This window comes from Poromitra crassiceps, assembly GCF_964638095.1.
Source record: "Poromitra crassiceps genome assembly, chromosome: 11".
NCBI lineage: Eukaryota > Metazoa > Chordata > Actinopteri > Beryciformes > Melamphaidae > Poromitra > Poromitra crassiceps.
In genome coordinates, this window is record NC_139643.1 from 33,953,836 (window position 1) to 33,968,861 (window position 15,026).

Genomic DNA, 15,026 nt, shown 5'->3' on the forward strand with positions numbered 1-15,026 from the left:
ATTGTCCCATGAAACCCATTAGGGTCCTTTCCCAAGCATGTCATGCACGTGGCGTGGCCTCTATCAAATTGGATTTAGAAACTTGTGGGGAACACCATTGGCTTTTATGTGAACAATTGTTGCTGGACGGTTGTGTTTTTCCACTTCAGTTTGAAACCAAATTAAACTGAGTGGTTGCTATAATATACAGGAGATGGCAAGATAAACGTATTAGTGGCAGGCATATGTTTTTGTCTTGTATCTGAGCTGGTCTGTTATTGAGTTATGGCTGAGCTGACCTGGACTTTATTACTTTACAAGACTCATCCTTTTATTTGACCCCTAAAGCGGGAATGTGTGGGAGTCAATGGCTTCTAAATGTGCTTTTATATGATCAAACTGACGCGGTGACCTCAAACTAGAACCATCAAGTCATCAAAGCCGTGTGCAGCTCCGTATTAGATCAGGCACTAATGTTTATCATATCAAAAGCCTAACAGGCAATGTACAGCAGATGCGTTGCGGCTGCGTTGTTGCGGATCCGGTGAAACTGCCGGATCGACTCTCGCACAGGTTAATTGATGGGTGATAGATGCGGTACGGAAAAATGACGCACCTGTTCGATTTTTGTCGGATCCCGCATTCGTCTGACAGATTACATGAGTGTGGGTCTGTTCGCAGCCGTACCAGAGACGTACCGCATCTGTTCCGGTGCTGGTGGACATTAGCCTTTACTGTATGAGGGACGGTGCAGTGCAGTCTACAGTGCTGGCTGCGGTACAAACACATTGAATATGTTGATATACACGTTCAAAATGTTGATACATTTGCACTGTGTACATATCACAGACTTACATGTGAATGTAGCAGTATTCAAGCGCACAGCTGGTCCATGTGTCACTGATACTTCCTCCCTGCTAAACTGCTGTTTCCTGCTCTGATTGGTCATAAGCACAGGTTGCCATGGGAGTCCACTGGGTCCTTTCCCGACCGTCCGTCCCCCCTCGCGCTCTCCAGCCCATGGAATGAATTCCTCACATTGGCAACGCCTAACAACTGATCATCTCCCTCATCAACCCCCGTGCATGATGACGTCTGCTGATTGGCTCAATGCCCCTAAACAGAAAATATCAGTGGAAGAATAGAGTATTTCTGTGTGATAAACACTACCATTCAAAAGTTTGGAACCCCATTTTCTTTATTTTTTGCTATTTTCCGCATTTTGGAATAATAGTAAAGACACCCAAACTATGAAGTCAAATGGAGTTAATATGGTCTTAGCCACCATTTGCTAGAAAGACAAAGGCTTTGGAAAGAAATGAATACAGAGGCATCAACTTCACTATTTATATTTGTCTAAGAAAGAAGTTTCCAACATTTACGCAAAAGCCCTTAGATCAAAATGGTTTTAAAGGGGAGCTACTATGCTTGTCCATATTTCGTGTCGTATATATATGACACAAAATATGGACAAGTTGTCCATAGTAACATTGTATTGTTACAATGTTGGATGTTCATATTTAACGTGGCCAAAGTTTCAACGTAAACGTATGTGAAAGATATCCCCATTGGCAAAAATCGCATGATTTTCACTGCTTTGAACGAGAACACGGGTCTAGGGTGACGTCAGATAGACCTTGATTTCCTTATGGTCATTGCTCCAGCCCCCTGCACTCACTGTTTCAAACCAGACGCAACCAATGGGCTGTTAGGGAGCAGCCTTGAGTGTGTGATATCACAATTCACTCTACCACACTTTATTACAGGCTGTACTTTTGACTAAATTCACACATTTTAAAACGGTGACAGTTCACAGAACAGACATGCTACATACATATATTTATACATCAACCCATTCAGCTACTTCTGCTCTCACTCACATGCCATGTATAGATTTTGAGATATTTCAGTAAAGTTTGTTTGACACTCGTGTTCCACTCTTTTTCACAGTAGCTTCTGCTGGCAGGGTTAGGCTAAAACAATGAGTGTTTCAGACAGAGGCTCAACTGAGGTGCTGCATAAAGGTGCAGTAGTACAAGATAAACAAGGATTTTTTTTTACTGTGAATCATGCAAAGTCCCAGAATAAAATTATAATAAAGTAAATTAATATATAAAATATAGAACTTGAAATGAGCATAATGGGTCAGTTTTAGGATAATCCAAAACATTCTATGAGGTGTGTCCATTAACATGTCTGGTAGTGTACGTGGAGTCGTGCAATTCTCTGATGACGGCGTTACTGTAAAAGCACCTCTACTGGTCTCTTCGCCTGTAACGTGATTGAATGGGTTTTACCTTGTGAGATAGAGATGAGAGGTAGGACAGTCATTCTCGTGTTCTGCATAGTTTCCTGTAAAGCTCTTTGAGGTGAGGGACATGCAGAGGAGGGTAATTGTTACCTGATCAAAGGTATTTTCCCATTCCTTCCCCCTGGTTCCCTCTGCTCACAGCCCTCCCACTATGCTTACCAGAACAAGACACCCATATCTCAGACAACATTAAACAAATTGAAAGCAGATTTCCTGCCCGCGCTCAAACAGCGGACAGACTTTTACAATACAATGCTTTCAAGAGCAGACTATTCAGCCTGGATTTGTCTTTCCCATTCTGGGCCCTTGTATCACGCTGTGTAATCTGTGTGGGTGGTAAGGTTGTCAAAGGTATCGATACGAACAATTAGAAACGGATACAATACTTATTTGCAACAGTATAGATACCGGCAGTGCTTTCTCTTAAAGAAATGTATTTCCCCTCCTTATCATTGGTGGGTATCTGTTGCATCAACAAGCTCAACGTGTTCTGATAGGCTGATGACTAGAGCAGGGCTAATCTGCTGTGTGCAACGTTTTTAATGAGTTTCATTGGGCCTTGATTATAGAGAAGCATGTGTCTGTCTGTCCATCTATCTGTCTTCCTTTATTCTTTATGCCTCTTGATGTGTTGTCACCCCCCCCCCCCCCCCCCCCCCCCCCGCCCCCACTATCAAAAATAGTATAGAGCAGGGCTTCCCCAACTTCGTGGCCCACTTTGAAAGGTGAAAATCTTCCGGGCCCACTCAACGCTTTACTCACAACTCTGACTAAGATGATGTATTTCCCCATATGTTTTTATTTCATTAACAGAGCATGTAAACTTGGGCATAAGGGAAATTAATAATCCATCCACAAAAATTGAGGCAAAATAGGCAAAAGCCAGATTGCCAGCATTTTCTCATCTTTCCTCATCAGAAACATTTGCATGCATAAAACATTTGTTCAGACAAAATGTGATGAGCAACAACAGAAGAAATCAATCCACAAGCTAATAATGCTATTTAGGCTGTGAAAAATGCTGCCTTATATGTAAAGGGGAGACTCGCGGGTACCCGTTGAACCAATTTTCTTTCAGATAAATTGAGCTGAGAGGTCATGGGATCCCTTTGAAGTAGTATTCCCTCGCCTTCGTTGGATGCCTTAAGCCTTCTAGTTTCTTTTGATAACAGGATCTCCACTGTAGCTTTAAAAATGACCTTTTTTTTCAATCTTTACATGCTTCCTCTAGGCCTAATTATGCAAGAGAACAAAGTTGCATATCATAACTATGCTGACGACACACAACTGTACCTCACCCTTTCATCAGACAACTATGCTCAAATAGGTGTGTTGTGTCAGTGTATTGATCAGATAAATGTCTGGATGTGTCAAAACTTCCTCCAGCTAAACCGAGAAAAAACTGAAATCATTGTTTTTGGTCCAAAGAAAGACACGCAAAAAATTGCTTTGAACTTAAAGCAGGACTAAACCCCAAAACACTTTTTTTCAGCTTTTAACCAATATGACTTTGGGGGTGGTGTGTGAAGAATTCTGGTCAAAATGTCCACATTTGAGACCAAACTGTTACCATTGTACCATTTGTATCATTTTCAGCAGCATAAATTCCCTCTATGGGTTGAACACTGCTTTTTTTTGTGCCCTCAAATGAATGGGATATTTGGTACATCATGACGTCACGGTGGGGTTAGCACGCGCCCCACTCATGTGAAAATTAGTTTTTTTCCCCATTGATTATTACTGTAGTTCACGCAGCGCGAACCCTTTAAGACCAATGCATCCCTGGGTAATGCCTACTGTGGCTAATATTAGCCGCTAGTTAGTTATGTTATATGGCAGTAAAACGCCACTGAATGACCAAATTGATATAACTTTTAACCATTTCGAGTAACACTGTTTCCATACGGATCACCAGCGTTAGTTTGTTGTTTATAACGTGGCTATATTCATAACGTTTTCTATCTCGGATGCGCTATTTCGAATCCCACATAGGTTGCGCTGGCGCAAAGCGTGTGGGTTTCAGGACGAAACAGTCTCGAGCCACTAATGTTATCTTTAGAGCACAATATTCCTGGATTGCAAGTTTAACTCAACAGTTACATGTCCTCTGCATTCTACATCAAATTAAAATATTACAGGTTGTTTTATTTTGTATGTTACATACTTATTGGCCAAGATATGTTACTTTATGGGGGAGGAATTCTGTCAGCTAAAGAAGGGAGTATGGGTGGCCATCTTGCCTGCAGAGTTTTCAAATCAAGTAGAATACAGTTTTGCAAGAAATCTGGGGGGTTTAGTCCTGCTTTAAAATTCCTCTCTCTTGAACCAAAAAATCGGATCAAAAACCTTGGGGTTATCATTGACTCAGATCTGAACTTTAGTGCCCACATAAAATCTATAACAAAATCAGCCTACTATCATCTGAAAAACATAGCAAGAATCAGATGATTCATGTCCAAACATGATCTTGAAAAACTAATTCACTCCTTTATCTCCAGCAGGTTAGACTACTGCAATAGTCGTTTTTCAGGCATTTCCAAGAAGGCTCTCAGACAGCTGCAGCTCATTCAAAATGCTGCTGCCAGAGTGCTGACAAAAACAAGGAAAGCTGAACATATCACCCCAGTTCTTAGGTCCCTTCACTGGCTGCCCGTGTCCCAACGGATCGACTTCAAAATACTGCTACTCGTCTAAGTCACTTAACGGTCTGGGACTTAAATATATCACCGATCTGCTTCCCCCCCTCATACACTCCAGACCACTCAGGTCATCAGGGGCTGGCCTACTAATTGTCCCCACGCTAAAAACAAAACATGGTGAAGCTGCTTTCAGGTACTACGCCACTCATGGCTGGAATAAGCTTCCGCAGGATATTAGATCTGCCCAAACAACTGTCGCCACATTTAAAAATAGATTGAAGACTTTAATGTTTATTTCAGCCTTTAACTGAAATTTTTATGAACTAACTTTTAAACAAACTGATTTTCCCAATGCTATTTTGTAATAGCTTTTATTTCTTTCACTTTTTTGTATTATTTGTATTTATTATGTCATGTAAAGCACTTTGAATTGCATCCATGTATGAATTGTGCTATACAAATAAATTTGCCTTGCCTTGCCTTGCTACAGCCATTTGATTGCCCGCTAAAATCGGGAGTGTTGGCAGACCACTCGCGACCCACCTGCAGTCGCCGTGGCCCACACTTTGGGAATCACTGGAGTATTGATATTTTCCTGGATATCGGTATCGAAGTTAGAAATTCTAGTATTGTGACTGACAACCCTAGTGGTTGGGGGGGAGGAGTAACTAGGTGTGCTCTCACCCCTGACTTGTTCTGATAATCTCACAAGATAATGATGGAGATGCTGATGCTTTCTTCAAGAAGGGAAAGCACATGTTCTCTAGCCTCGGTTTGCCCTCTTGATATTTCTTAATTCAGGTCATCTCCATATTTAATCTTCATTAACATAACATGTGGTCTCAGTCAGCTCTGACTCACACAGCTGGCAAACTTGACACGCTAGCATCAGCACCGCTAGTTGTGTGACGGAATTCAGCAGTAACAGGACTTTTGAAAAATAATTTGTCAGCGATGGCCAAGGATGAACGCTGAAGCTCTCCTTTTGTGCCATGGCAGGCAATGTGCTTCTACTCTGGAAGCACAGACAGACAGAGACAGAGAGCCAGGCAGGCAGCACAGACAGAGAGGCAGGCAACACAGACAGAGAGGCAGGCAGCACAGACAGAGAGGCAGGCTGCACAGACAGACAGAGAGGCAGGCAGCACAGAGACAGAGAGGCAGGCAGCACAGACAGAGAGGCAGGCAGGCAGCACAGACAGAGAGGCAGGCTGCACAGACAGACAGAGAGGCAGGCAGCACAGAGACAGAGAGGCAGGCAGCACAGACAGAGAGGCAGGCAGCACAGACAGAGAGGCAGGCAACACAGACAGAGAGGCAGGCAACACAGACAGAGGCAGGCAGCACAGACAGAGAGGCAGGCAGCACAGACAGACAGAGTGGCAGGCAGCACAGACAGAGAGGCAGGCAGCACAGACAGACAGAGAGGCAGGCAGCACAGACAGACAGAGAGGCAGGCAGCACAGACAGAGAGGCAGGCAGCACAGACAGACAGAGAGGCAGGCAGCACAGAGAGGCAGGCAGCACAGACAGAGAGGCAGGCAGCACAGACAGACAGAGAGGCAGGCAGCACAGACAGACAGAGAGGCAGGCAGCACAGACAGAGAGGCAGGCAGCACAGACAGACAGAGAGGCAGGCAGCACAGACAGAGAGGCAGGCAACACAGACAGAGAGGCAGGCAGCACAGACAGAGAGGCAGGCAGCACAGACAGACAGAGAGGCAGGCAGCACAGACAGACAGAGAGGCAGGCAGCACAGACAGACAGAGAGGCAGCGGCAGGGAGGGAGGGGGAAAACCCCCTGTGCTGCACGCAGGAGAGCACGTGCAGTGCACTCTGGGAATGTTTAGATATCTCCTCAAACGGCTCCGCATGGGAAAAAAGAGAAGGAGGAAAAGTCCATCCTCTATGCTTTGACTGCAGCCGACTGGAGAAAGGGGGCTGGCCCCAATTTGACATAAGCAAACACACATACAGTACAGTACATACATACACACACATACACATACACACATACACACACACACACACACAGCGGCCTGCACACGCGCATGCACGTGCACACACACACAATGCACAGTGTAGGTCTTATTTGGTATTTCCTGTGCAACCCCTACCACCGCCAGTGCGTCCGGCGGAGCGGAGCAGCCCCCGAACACACACACACACACACACACACACACACACACACACACACACACACACACACACACACACACACAGCCACCCCACCTCCCCACCCCTAAACTCCAGCTCTGAACACCACTCACTTCACTGGTCCTCGGTCTGTATTAATTGTTGACGGCCCCTTGGCAACCCTCCAGGTGGGGAAAAGGGGGACTGATTGGTGTGTATGTATAGGCCTATACGCGCGTATGGTGTGTGTGCGCGCGTGTGCACACACACACACACACACGACGGCATCTGGATATTAAAGCCGTGTCTGTACCAGCAACGGCGAGAGGAAGAGGAGAAAAAAAGAGAAGAAATGACAGCATATATCAGGAATTTTCCAGCTAATGATGTGCGGATGTGGTAGCGCTGGGGAGAGAGAGCCACTGACTGTGCTGTCTTTGTTTCGCTCGCCCAGGGCCCCACGCTGCATTCCTGTACGCTGTGCATACTTTGGCAACAGTTGTGGTGCCCCTTTTTTCTCTATTACTGTATACAGTGTGTGTGCTGCTCTAGCACTTTTCTCTCTCTCTGTGCCTCCCCTAACTTCTCTCTCTCTCTCTGTGCCTCCCCTAACTTCTCTTTGTCTGTGCCTCCCCTAACTTCTCTCTCTCTCTGTGCCTCCCCTAACTTCTCTCTCTCTCTGTGCCTCCCCTAACTTCTCTCTGTGCCTCCCCTAACTTCTCTCTCTGTCTGTGCCTCCCCTAACTTCTCTCTGTCTGTGCCTCCCCTAACTTCTCTCTGTCTGTGCCTCCCCTAACTTCTCTCTGTCTGTGCCTCCCCTAACTTCTCTCTCTCTCTGTGCCTCCCCTAACTTCTCTCTGTCTGTGCCTCCCCTAACTTCTCTCTCTCTCTGTGCCTCCCCTAACTTCTCTCTGTGCCTCCCCTAACTTCTCTCTCTCTCTGTGCCTCCCCTAACTTCTCTCTCTCTCTGTGCCTCCCCTAACTTCTCTCTCTCTCTGTGCCTCCCCTAACTTCTCTCTGTCTGTGCCTCCCCTAACTTCTCTCTCTCTCTGTGCCTCCCCTAACTTCTCTCTGTGCCTCCCCTAACTTCTCTCTCTCTCTGTGCCTCCCCTAACTTCTCTCTCTCTCTGTGCCTCCCCTAACTTCTCTCTCTCTCTGTGCCTCCCCTAACTTCTCTCTCTCTCTGTGCCTCCCCTAACTTCTCTCTGTCTGTGCCTCCCCTAACTTCTCTCTGTGCCTCCCCTAACTTCTCTCTCTCTCTGTGCCTCCCCTAACTTCTCTCTCTCTGTGCCTCCCCTAACTTCTCTCTCTCTCTGTGCCTCCCCTAACTTCTCTCTCTGTCTGTGCCTCCCCTAACTTCTCTCTCTCTGTGCCTCCCCTAACTTCTCTCTGTCTGTGCCTCCCCTAACTTCTCTCTGTCTGTGCCTCCCCTAACTTCTCTCTCTCTCTGTGCCTCCCCTAACTTCTCTCTGTCTGTGCCTCCCCTAACTTCTCTCTCTCTGTGCCCCCCTTCACTTCTCTCTCTCTGTGCCTCCCCTCCCTTCTCTCTCTGTCTGTGCCTCCCCTCCCTTCTCTCTCTGTCTGTGCCTCCCCTCCCTTCTCTCTCTGTCTGTGCCTCCCCTAACTTCTCTCTGTCTGTGCCTCCCCTCCCTTCTCTCTCTGTCTGTGCCTCCCCTCCCTTCTCTCTCTGTCTGTGCCTCCCCTCCCTTCTCTCTCTGTCTGTGCCTCCCCTCCCTTCTCTCTCTTAAATTGTCTCTCCTTGCTTGCTTCCTCTCTTGGCCTGGTGCAGCAGTATTGTTTGGGACTGTAAATTGTCCTTTTTGGAAAAACAAGAAAAAGAAAGAAGGGAAAGTGAGGGAGGAGTGAAATAATGGTGTTTACAACATGGCTGCTGGAGCTTCCAATGGGGCCTCTCGTCTCGAGAGACACAACATCACAGTCGACTCTCCGACTGCATAGTTTCGCACAAATTACTCCTAAAATCGGCTATCTACATACGTCGCCTGCCTACATGCTATCTCCCCATACGTTACCTGCCTACATGCTATCTCCCCATACGTCACCTGCCTACATGCTATCTCCCCATACGTCACCTGCCTACATGCTATCCCCCCATACGTCACCTGCCTACATGCTATCTCCCCATACGTCCCCTGCCTCCATGCTATCTCCCCATACGTCCCCTGCCTCCATGCTATCTCCCCATACGTTACCTGCCTACATGCTATCTCCCCATACGTCACCTGCCTACATGCTATCTCCCCATACGTCACCTGCCTACATGCTATCCCCCCATACGTCACCTGCCTACATGCTATCTCCCCATACGTCACTTGCCTACATGCTATCTCCCCATACGTCACCTGCCTACATGCTATCTCCCCATACGTCACCTGCCTACATGCTATCTCTCCATACGTCACCTGCCTACATGCTATCTCCCCATACGTCACCTGCCTACATGCTATCTCCCCATACGTTACCTGCCTACATGCTATCTCCCCATACGTCACCTGCCTACATGCTATCTCCCCATACGTCGCCTGCCTACATGCTATCTCTCCATACGTCGTATTAAGACTTTAATTTCTAGTGGAAGGTCCTCAGGAATGTAATCAGATTCTGGCTAAAGGCTCAGAAAGCATGGGACAGTCCGTGGCGCCAGTGGCCATTTAAAATGCGCCCTTTGGAAAGAACTGCACTGCGATTCCACTTAATGATACATTAATTGCTGATTTAGCTAAAACAATGATACCATCATTGATTCAGTTACGATAGCGGTTGGGTCAGGAGCAGTCCGTATTTTGTCAGACGAGGGGTCTCTCTCTCTCTCTTGGGGGGTGCATCGCAAGTACTCATGTGTGTGTGTGTGTGTCTGTGTGTGTGTGTGTGGCTCTTTCATCCTGGGCTTCCTCAGAGAGAGGGAATGTAAACACGGCCCCCGGGCCAAAGCTCCATCAGCCCAGCAGCCCCTCGGCCTCGGCCTCAGTCATCTTCATCCCCCCGGGTTGCTCTGGAGGGCCGGTGTCGCACATCCACACAGAGAGGGACAGAGACGCCTCTGGCTTGGTGCTAGTGGGGGGGGGGGGGGGGGGGGAGTCAGGGAGGATAGGGGTGATCATCAAGCATGTGCTGCAGATACTCTCACACACACACAAACTCACATGCACAAACGTACACATGCATTCACAAAACACAGAAGCAAACTGGTCCCGGTAAAGACAGGTGCTCAGTCAGTCACGTGCAGCATACATACTGTACATACATACATACATGGAGGGACCCTATTGTCATCCTCTGCTGGCACGCGGTCCGGATGTTGCAGGTCAGCCGGCCTGGAGGTCTGGAGGTCCTCTGGGGCTGCAGCAGGTCAGCCGGCCTGGAGGTCTGGAGGTCCTCTGGGGCTGCAGCCATTTCCTCCCCGGGCCGTGGTGAAGCAGCGCGGGGAGGAGAGGAGGAGGAGGAGGAGGAGGAGGAGGGAGGGAGGGAGGGGTGAAGGGGAGATGCTCTCAGCAGAAAGGAATGCCCAGAATGTTGTCCTTTAATCTGGAGTCAGCCTCTCTCTCTCTCTCTCTCTCTCTCTCTCTCTCTCTCTCTCTCTCTCTCTCTCTCTCTCTCTCTCTCTCTCTCTCTGCTTTATCAGAGTGACCTCCTCCTGCTTCTCTGTTGCCAGGCGGAAGAGAAGAAGGAGCGACAGACAGGCAGAGAGACCGATAGGGAGGCAGGCTTACCCAATACAGACCTAAGAGCAAAGCACAGACTCCTGTGTCTGTCTGTCTCTCTGTCTGTCTGTCTGTCTGTCTGACTGTCTGACTGTCTGTCTGTCTGTCTGTCTGTCTGTCTGTCTGTCTGACTGTCTGTCTGACTGTCTGACTGTCTGTCTGACTGTCTGTCTGACTGTCTGTCTGTCTGACTGTCTGTCTGTCTGACTGGCTGTCTGTCTGACTGGCTGTCTGACTGTCCTACATACTGTATTACTGTATGCGTTTGTGTTTGTGCCTGTCGTACAGCAGCGGGGAAGGAGGGAGGGATAATGTGAAGCAGAACAGAGAGTGAGAAGGGTGAGAAAGAGCGACTCAGGAAGAAGGAATGCGAACGTGGTCGGAAGAAGAGGAAGGGAAAGGAGAGAGAAAAGACAAGAGAGCAACATTTCAAACAGGGGAATGTCCTCTTCTGTTTACAATAGCCCCGTGTGTTATTGTTGCAAACATCTGGGTCCATAGGGTCGTTAAGTTGTGTGTCGAGGGCACGACCGTGTTCCCGTCTCGAGGTAACAGTGTTGGGATATTTAGTTTCACAGCCTCACTTATACAGAGACATTTGGAGTGTTTTATGGTGTGTGTGTGTGTGTGTGTGTGTGTGTGTGTGTGTGTGTGTGTGTGTGTGTGTGTGTGAGAGAGAGAGAGAGAGAGAGAGAGATATGGAGACACAGCAAATGACAACACAGACTCTCCACAACCAAGCCTGTGTAGGCTCTAGTCGTGCAACGTGTTTTACACACTCAGACTTACAGTGGAGGACAAACTGAGAAAGAGGTTGTGTTTTATAGAGAAGAAGCGAGGGATGGAAGGAGGGAGGGAGAAGGTGGATGGTCTGGGAGAGGAGAGGAGAGGAGAGGTAGAGGAGTGGAAAGCGCCGCGCTGACAGTAGCCTGTTTGTGCCCAAATGAAAATAAGCAATGCTGAAGCACAGCATGAATCAGTGAAGTTTGGGATGAGCCAGTCACTGAACAGCCACACTGGTTGAAGATGTAAGAAAACCCATGCTTATATAGGAAAATACAGAAGGGTATATAGGGCTATACATAGGACTTAGCTTAGGGGATGGTTTTGTCAACACTTTGACGGAGTAGGTTCAAAGTGGGGTGCAGATCTTTCTATCTGAAGGCTACATTGTATGCTGCTCTGAAAAGTCATGCGTGTGCTGCTGTGTACCGCACTGGAAATAGTCTTGATGCATCTCTGTTTCCGCTGTGGGTATCCGCGTGTTTGTGTCTGTGTCTGCAGGCCAGGTTTTCGAATAACAGCGTATCGCACCGAGGCGGATATATACCCTCAGCTGTAGGTCTGTGGTTCTTCCTAGAAAGGCTGTGTGTGAGGGTGCCTGCATACAACCCCCCCCCCCCCACACCTCCCCTCCCCCCCCCCCCCCCCACCCCCCGTGCTCCGAGTCTGCAGAGCTGCAAGCGGCCTGCAGCACTCTGCTGTCACGCAGTCAGTCAGGCCCACAGCCGCCAGACTGAGAAGCACAGGAAGGGGTTTGATTGGCCTGTTAGCTCACACATGCATTCATCCACCTTGTGAAGTTGAAACACTTTTCCATTCTGAAGTGTTCGCTCTTTATGGGAAGATCATATCAACTTGTCACAAGGGAAAGAAAACATAGAACACAACAACACAATCTTTGAGTTTCCAACATGGCGGAAAAAAATATCAATGACAGTTTGTCGGCCGGCTGAGCAACTTTCATTCATGCTTTTTTTTTTTTTTTTGTAGGTCACCCACACTCCGTTTCACACACTCAGTTTCACTGCTCTAAAACTCTTCAATGGCCTGCTGCACACACAGTCTGTCTGCCTGTTCTCTCTTTCAGTACATGTCACGTGCATCTCATTTCTGGTCACGTGACTCTACCGACACGTCTCAGCCAATTAGCCATAACTTCCTCCCTATTTCCACTAAAGCAGGAAGCAGGAGATGAGAAAGTATCGCACATCTGCAAAATGCAGCCCCCCGGCCCTATAAATAGTCTCAGAAGAAAAAATGTGACTGAACTTTTTATTTCTCCTTATCATACTCTCTTGTTAAATGCCTCACTTAAGAATTTCAGCTCGGGGGAGGGGGGGGGGAGGGGGGATGGGGGCATAGTATGATGGTTGGTCAGATAATGAGTCTCCCTCAGCTATGCAGGATTTCCACTCTTGCTACAGTTCAATTAGGTCTATTAACCATAAAGAATTTTGATTAAGCTGGTTGCCTGTTGACCCACAGAGTGACCTCCCAGGTGGAACAGTAGCATTAAGCAAGGACTAACATGCACTGTTTCATAGTTAACAGTTTTCCTTCCTAGGGATGTTGATGCTTAATCAATTAATCGCCATTAAGAATTCGATCAAATGTATATCAACCAATTCATCAACAATGTAGGTAAGGCTATGTCTATGTGCTATTTTCTCTCTTTTTTTGCTGAAATGATTTAACACCAAAAGGGCCAAATTTAACTTTCACCACTTATACAGAGGAAGAACAAAGCCAAGCAAGCAGACCAAAAGTCCAGTGTGGGAGAATTACACCCAAAAAGACAACATCTACAAGCACAATGACAGCTAATGCAAAGACGTTTGGTTGGTTGATTAACTTGTTGAGTTGGCCTAAATACAGGTATAAAAACCTGCATCAGCATTTTTTATATAATGATTAACCAATTGATCGTTAACATGACCAATTAATAGATTAAGGCAGGGGTTTCCAAACTTTTCCGACCAAGTACCACTACGTACCAAACCAAATTTCCAAGGGACCACTTCCACTGCGTATACTAACCCCCCCCAATAAAATAGAATTTGCTGATTTAACCATGCAATAGCAGCAGAAAGGCTAAATAACAATATAAGGCTACTACCTGGTTAAAAAAAAACATGCACGCATGCACTGCGCACACACACACACACACACACACACACACACACACACACACACACACACACACACACACACACACACACACACACCTGCCAACATTAGGCTGTGATGAAGAGGACCCCTTTGAAAATGTTTTTTCCCTCACCAATTTGTTATTTAGCTACCTTCCTGACAAGCTAGCATGACATGGTTGGTACAAATCGATTCCTTTGGTCTTCTAGTTTCATATGATTATACCAGAAACTTCACTCTGGCTTTAAAACTGAGCCTGCTGCAGCCTCTGAAATGAAATTTTCAAAATTGTGATATTTCCCAAATATCACGATATTTCCCAAATATCACGATATTTCCGAAAATCGACCCAATCTGGCTACTCCTCAGGGTTGTGTATTATGTACAAACTTGTCTGTAGATAAAAAATAATAATTCTCTGGCGGACCACCAGGCGGAGCATCGCGGACCACGGACCACATTTTGGAAACCAATGGATTAAGGAAATTGATTAAAATTGGCATCCCTACTCCTTTCCGCCGGATTCATGTCTCTTCTGATCCATACCTGCATGTAAGGCACGTTGTAAGTAGGCGACATCCCTAAAGCTCAGGGTATCGTCTTTCCATGCGTTCCGGCGACCACGCCAAGCCGGCTAATAGAAGCTATCTAAGAGACACCGTACCGCTGTGTGTTGGCTCAAAGTGACACCGTACCGCTGTGTGTTTGCTTACAAACATTCAGCCCAGACTCTCAGGATGCCGATAAGCAGGCAGCAGAGCCTGAGGGGGGACGGCGGCCAGAAGCTGTTGGAAAAAACTGGAGTTTAGGAAAGCACCTGGAACCATTCCACTCTGTTACCAGGGGTCACTGAGTTTTGTCTGGAGGCTTTCCCTACTGTAGCTGTTAACAATGCTGCTGCTTTCCTGCAGGCTAGAAGGCTACACACACACACACACACACACACACACACACACACACACACACACACACACACACACACACACACACCACCACTCCCAATAGAGTTACAGGGACACATTTGGAAGCTGAGAACATGGTTAGTGTGAACTGGCACAAAATGGCTGCTGTTGTACCTCAGGTGGGTGCCGGGTTACTCGACGCGAGTCAGGAAGTGCGCTGGTTGTTGTTGTTGTTGTTTTTGGGGCGGTCAACATAATTGAAAGTCAACCCATTATCACTTGTTTAGGGCTTTGCACACACAAGACGTCTGCCAGGCTTCATCCAGAGTAAAACAGATATTCATTGTATTAGGTAGCTGCGCGTGCACGCGTGCACGCGCGCACACACACACACACACACACACAC

The 15,026-nt window shown here is 47.2% G+C and overlaps 1 protein-coding gene across 1 annotated transcript in view; it reads left to right on the top strand.

The window, feature by feature from the left end:
• The window catches only part of cdk6 (cyclin dependent kinase 6), a 50,759-nt gene that overhangs the window by 22,856 nt on the left and 12,877 nt on the right, over positions 1-15,026 (top strand). The gene's annotated exons all lie outside the window — the stretch shown is intronic.